Consider the following 6,001-nt stretch of genomic DNA (forward strand, 5'->3'; position numbering starts at 1 on the left):
GGTTTAACCCTACAAGTGCCAGCCAGAGAGACAGAGGTGGGAAGACATTTTTACAGCCAGATCATGCTTGATAATTAACTTAAGCCATAAATCACATGCTATATTGTAGTACTAAGAAATATTTTACACTGGAAAAAACTCATGTATGCATTAAAATACTACATCAGTTATTTTTATTGGATTTAAACATTTGTGTAAGCCTTAAATATTGCAGCTGGAGAAAAGTGTTGAACATAAATATTTAAGGAGGCCTAGTACTTCAGTCTTAGAGTGCTTTTTTCTCCTCCATCAGGGCTATTGGCCAGCTGTGGAGAGACAACAGCAGACATGAACTGCCTCATGGGTAATTATTGAAAATGAGATGATCAATATAGCTAATGTGCATTCCCTGTAGTAATACATACATTTGAGTGTTTATATTTTGTGTTTGTGTGCATGCAAATAGTTTTTTTTTAATGTAAATAATTTCTGGTAGGCCAAAGTATATGTATATGAAAGTATATAAAAGAAAGACAATTTACCAAATTTAACTTCAGACTTAAGGACATCGTCATATCATTAAATTCTTCTATCATTTATCTTGGAGGAATAGATACAAAGTTTCCTCTACTACATGATAAGTGCTAATATCATTATTTACTTTTGAGCTTGACTATAAGTCAAGGCAGTTGTAAATATGATAAGTCCGTCCACAGAAACCCCCTTATTGAAATCAGCCATAAAGCAAAGCAACTGCTTCTTTTCTAGTCTAACACAGATGTCATTTTCTGACAGACTTGAAAATCAGATTCGTTTCTGCATCTACTTTTTTGTGTAATGTGTCTCCTCCTGCAGGCATGAAATGCCCAGTAGAGTAACATTAATCCAACAGTAGCATTAATCCAACAGAGTCTAATTTATTGCTGCTGTCTGCTTGTGACTCCTATGAGTAACTACCGAACATAAGTGAAATTAATCCTTCCACATTCACTACTGGGTTTTTCATCAAACTCTGGCAGCAAGACTGCTGTTTCTCACCAAGCCAGGCTGAATGTCTCCCCCCAGTCAGCTGGGCTCCAATTCTCTGTCATCTCTGACGGGGAGACAAAGAAATCGGAGAGAAAGAAGATATAAATGTTTCACCAGTGCATCACTTTTGTAGCCTTGGTGAGCAGGTGACTGAGTGCCACTTCTTGCTCTTAACCTTCTCCCAGATGCTACATGTCGCAACGCTCTACAACATGCAGGTGTTGGAATCTTCTATACAATGCAGCTTCAGGACCCTGGACAGCAGCAAGCTTCTCAAGAATGACTCAATAAACCTTCCTTAGGAAAGTACCACCTTTGATGTTATGGTATACTGTACTTGATATTTATCTTGAGCAAATGTGATGTATTATATTACAGACATGCTCACAGCATATTTATTTTTACCATAACTCATCATTTTCACATTCTAATAACCAGGCATTCAGTACTGCTCCTCCTGGACTAGTGTGACATGAAGAATTCATTTATAAACAATCAAAATCACCCTACTGGATGTTGTTTTAGTGGCAGTGTAAGCCAACATAACAGATTCTTGCTGGCATTTACCTAACCATATACGTTAAAAGTATGTGTTTGTTAGGTGAAAACTAAGATGTGGGCCTTAGATAAGAGGACTAGAGGAATAGCAGGCTAACTACTTGTGAGATGTGCTTCCGTGTATTGTTCTGTAATACTTCCAACAAGCCTCCATCTCCACCCTGGAACAGTTCCATCCTGATCCCAAACACTGAGCTTTTTATAGTGCCGTTTCCATGGACATTTCTAGTGATTGATTGCAGTCGTGCAAATGCACAAACTGTGGGGTAAGCAGTAAGACAGGCTCTGCCTAAACCTGATTGGACAATGCAGGACCGGAATAAATGACATTTTCTGAAAATCCCAAGGTCAGTTACACAATCGGCCATCCTCTGATAAGCACACGTTTTCACCTACTACACATATAATACTGCTTACATACTGTTATGAAATACACACGGGGGCTTTTGTTTTAACAATAAAATACGATATTCTGAACACATGTTGCCTTCTGTTGTCATCTGTTTCGATCACTACAACACGGAGAGACGTATACATGTCTTACTCATCACCCTGCTAGAATGCTTTGCTGGCAGTCCACGACAGCTAATTATGATCGATTCCCCACCTCCTGTCAGAGCTGTTTCCAGGCTGAGCTGCCAGTAGATCTGTTCTTCCCAGTTTAATAATGAACCTTTTTCATTGCCCCCTATGTAATTTTTTTCTTCTTTGCTTCCACATAGGCTACAGTATAAAAATGGCCAGGAAATGAGTACGAGTATATCTGAAGTCTTAAAGCCCAAAGCGGAATGATGAATGACGGTCAGAATTAATTAATTCGTATTGTGGCGAAAAGAGCAGATTAGTTGATGGTACTGATAGCCCACAGGGTTGTTCGCTGGGTTTTACTAATCACTAGTCTGATATAGTGTCACTGAATAAAAAAAAAACAGAAAAAAAAACATGCAGAAAAAAGGGATATGAGTTTCACACGGTGTCTCACTTTATTTGGATCAGACGTGATCCGCTTGTCTGCAAGAGCCAAACATTCTGCATCAACGGCAGTGCCGTTTTCCGTTTGTAGCCGTGCTCCCACGACGGTCTGCAGATCAACCCTTCCGTGCAACAACGTCTCCTCGGGAATAACAGTCACGAGACCCATTTGTCCAATACCACGCCTCGTGCATTTAGGGTCGGCGGTGACGGCGCGCTCGCTCGACAGCGAAGTGCATAGGTCAGTGCCGCGAGCCGAAAGAGGAGACAGGGTAAAATAAATCACACCGTTAACGTCGCGTTCACGACAGCTGAGCCACTGACACCCATTATCCCCAGTGTGCATTTCTTTATTCCGTGGAAGAAGAGGAATGTAAAACACTGCGCTGTCGCCTTTCTCCTAATTACAGAGTGGGACGGGGATGAAGGAAGACCAGATCTGGCGGCTCAGTAACTAATTCCAGCAAGAAATGACCTTGATATTTATGACAAATTGGAAGTAAAACGATGCAACCAGTATATTTAACACATTTGTTCCCCTGCATTTGGTCAACTGCTAGTAGTGAAGAGACCCCCAGTTAACAGTTAATAAAAGTTAACATTGCCAGTAACTGTTCTTTAGTCGTTTTAATCGCTATGTTCAGAAAAAACCAAACAATTCAGATTTCACATATGTTTCCATGACTCACTATACTAAAGGGCAGAGTAATGGGATAGTTAGAGGAGATGAAAGGATAAATAACGCAAAAAGCAGGCCTACTTATGCTAGAGCACAGTAAAACGTGCTAATGATGCAATGCCGTGTCTGTCACGCTCGGATAAGCACCCAGCTGCACCACGATCCCAATCAACTGTTTACCGATTATTCACCACTAATCACTCTCACCTGTTGATTGCGTTCCTTCAGTTTTTTTAAACCCACTGGTACTGGCCACCAACTCGTCGCATTAGCCTCCACTGAGATCAAAGCCGCGGTCGTTCTGTAGTCTACGAGAATTTGTTTAATAGGAGTTATGTAGTTATCGTGCATACACACACACACACACACACTATACAAATACTCATATAACGTGATGTCACAATGTCCAAGTCAGTTGGCTACAATGAACACAGGTTGCTTCATGGGGCTATGGTCACATTTAACTCCCTATTGTCTGACTTGCCATTCGTACAGTGCTTGAACTGAGCATCATGGAGTTAGTTGCGTTTGTATTCAAAGCAAATAATGAAATTTGCACAAACTCTTAATGCAGTTTAATGAGGATTCCGTCCCAACGACATGTAAAGGCAGACTCAAATTGTACCACTGCAGGGCCATTTGAAGGAAATACTGCGGTTGTCCAAAGTCACCCAAATAAGCCCAATAAACTATGTTTTGACTGGAAGATCTCTGAGCAGCACAGGGCTATGGAGTGGTTAGCGTCAACACAGATATATATAAGGCTCACTAGTTTACATAAAAAAAAACTATAAACAGAACTCATATAGAGAGAAGGGCTCCCAGATCACCATAAAACACAAACAGGAATGTGACAGGCCACACTGTGACAAAATCAATCAATCAATCAATCTATGTATTTATCTATGAGAGAGTGAATAATGAATGATGGAAGGACACATCTGCTCTAACAGATCAGCAGTGACTCAGAGCGCCATCTGCTGGCTTTTGCTGAAAACAGCGACCTTTAACCCAAATCGATCTTACAAATGGGCAGCATAATATGCTACACTCACATATGTTAATCAATGCAGAATAGACCGTTAAACAATTATACAACATCTAACATGTTCCTCCTTATATTTTCATTAGTTTTTAATGCTGTAGACTTTAAGAAATTAATACATAGATTTTCTTGTGACAATATTCTTGTAGGGATTTGAATATTAAAAACCTTCACTTTTCATAATCCAGACTGGTAACTATGCTGTTCAGTTACTCAGCAATATGAATATTCAAATATGCAGATGGATTGTTTTGTGGTCCAACAGAATAAATGCTCCGGCATGTTAATCAGAGCCTGGTGAAACAAAAAAAGGGGAAATCTCTATAACAAGTGTATTTTCCTGCTTGTGTATGTATTGTTCAAAACAAATGGTAAGTTTTACACATTTAAAATACATTTGAAAGATTTATTTAAATTGAATACTTGAATGCACATCAAACTGTAATTACAGGGTCAAATTTCTATGTCGTGGTATTGTATCATGTATCAAAGTATTGCAGACAAGACCATTGTAGCTTTATTGACAGTATTACTGACTATCATAGCAGGCAAAAACAAGTTTGTCACCATTGTAAAAACATAGAAGTGTGTTCCAGGTGTAGCATAAGTTTTAAATTGTGTGGAAATCACATAACTGACACTTCATGTTCTGATAACAGCCTATTCAGTAAATCCACTGGCCATCGCCAAAGCGTCATTTGGAGAAATGAAACACCATTGCCACTTAAGTTCCTGTTCACTGGATTCTTGAAGATCAAAGTAACATTTATCAGAACTTTCAGCATTGCTGTCTTTTTAGTGAGGCTGGGTTTCTCCTTCTCTCCCACAGGACCTATCATGGAGTGCGTTAAGATTCCTGATGCTTGAATATGGTATATTTGATTTGAATCAGAAAACTTGTGCATTGTAGGTTGAGTGTGTTGTGAGCCAAACACACTCAAACACAAGCTCAATTGTGTGCACATTCCACACTACTGAAACCTTGTTTAATATAGTTTAGTTTAATATTCCACTAATAAACTAACACTATATAATTGAGTATGCAGCTAAAACCACCAATGACTGGAACTGACTACACCTACTTGTCATTATTCTTCGAATGTTTCATGCTTCATTTATGGAATAAATGAAAGTGGACTGAGTACAGCAGTCCAGAAAAAGATGGGTGACACTCTGTGTTAATCTGTGTTAATCCAGTAGCATCAGAATAACAATATATTTAAACACTCAGATGTCTGTTTGTCTGTTGTTGTTATGGGTAAACCTTTTGATGAACATGTTGCAACACTGCAATGGGATTATTGGAAATAATTTTTGTAAACAGTTAATTGGTGTTTTTTACTCTTTGTAACACTTACAAAGTGGAGCTGTGTCCAGCTAGTGTTAAATTAGCACTGATCATGTATGATTCTCCCATCCACAACCAGTATTGCCTGGAGTGTAGCCAACACCACAGGACACTCCATTACACTTATCTGACAACCAAACACCACAGTACACTCCATTACACTTATTTGACAACCAAACACCACAGCACGCTCCATTACTCTCATCTGACATCCAAACACCACAGCACGCTCCATTACTCTCATCTGACATCCAAACACCACAGCACGTTGCATTACTCTCATCTGACATCCAAACACCACAGCATGCTCCATTACTCTCATCTGACATCCAAACACCACAGCACGCTCCATTACTCTCATCTGACATCCAAACACCACAGCACATTCCAT

The 6,001-nt window shown here is 39.5% G+C and overlaps 1 long non-coding RNA gene across 1 annotated transcript; it reads right to left on the reverse strand.

Annotated features, from left to right (window-relative positions):
* Nucleotides 1-249: 249 nt before the first annotated feature.
* On the reverse strand, nt 250-2,654 carry LOC113586731. The gene is made up of 3 exons (XR_004775608.1): nt 2,549-2,654; nt 1,018-1,072; nt 250-305 (listed from the first exon to the last, which is right to left on the reverse strand). It is a non-coding gene; the product is annotated as an uncharacterized LOC113586731 (long non-coding RNA).
* Between the last annotated feature and the right edge of the window lie 3,347 nt (nt 2,655-6,001).

The sequence above is a fragment of the Electrophorus electricus genome, chromosome 25, assembly GCF_013358815.1.
Source record: "Electrophorus electricus isolate fEleEle1 chromosome 25, fEleEle1.pri, whole genome shotgun sequence".
NCBI lineage: Eukaryota > Metazoa > Chordata > Actinopteri > Gymnotiformes > Gymnotidae > Electrophorus > Electrophorus electricus.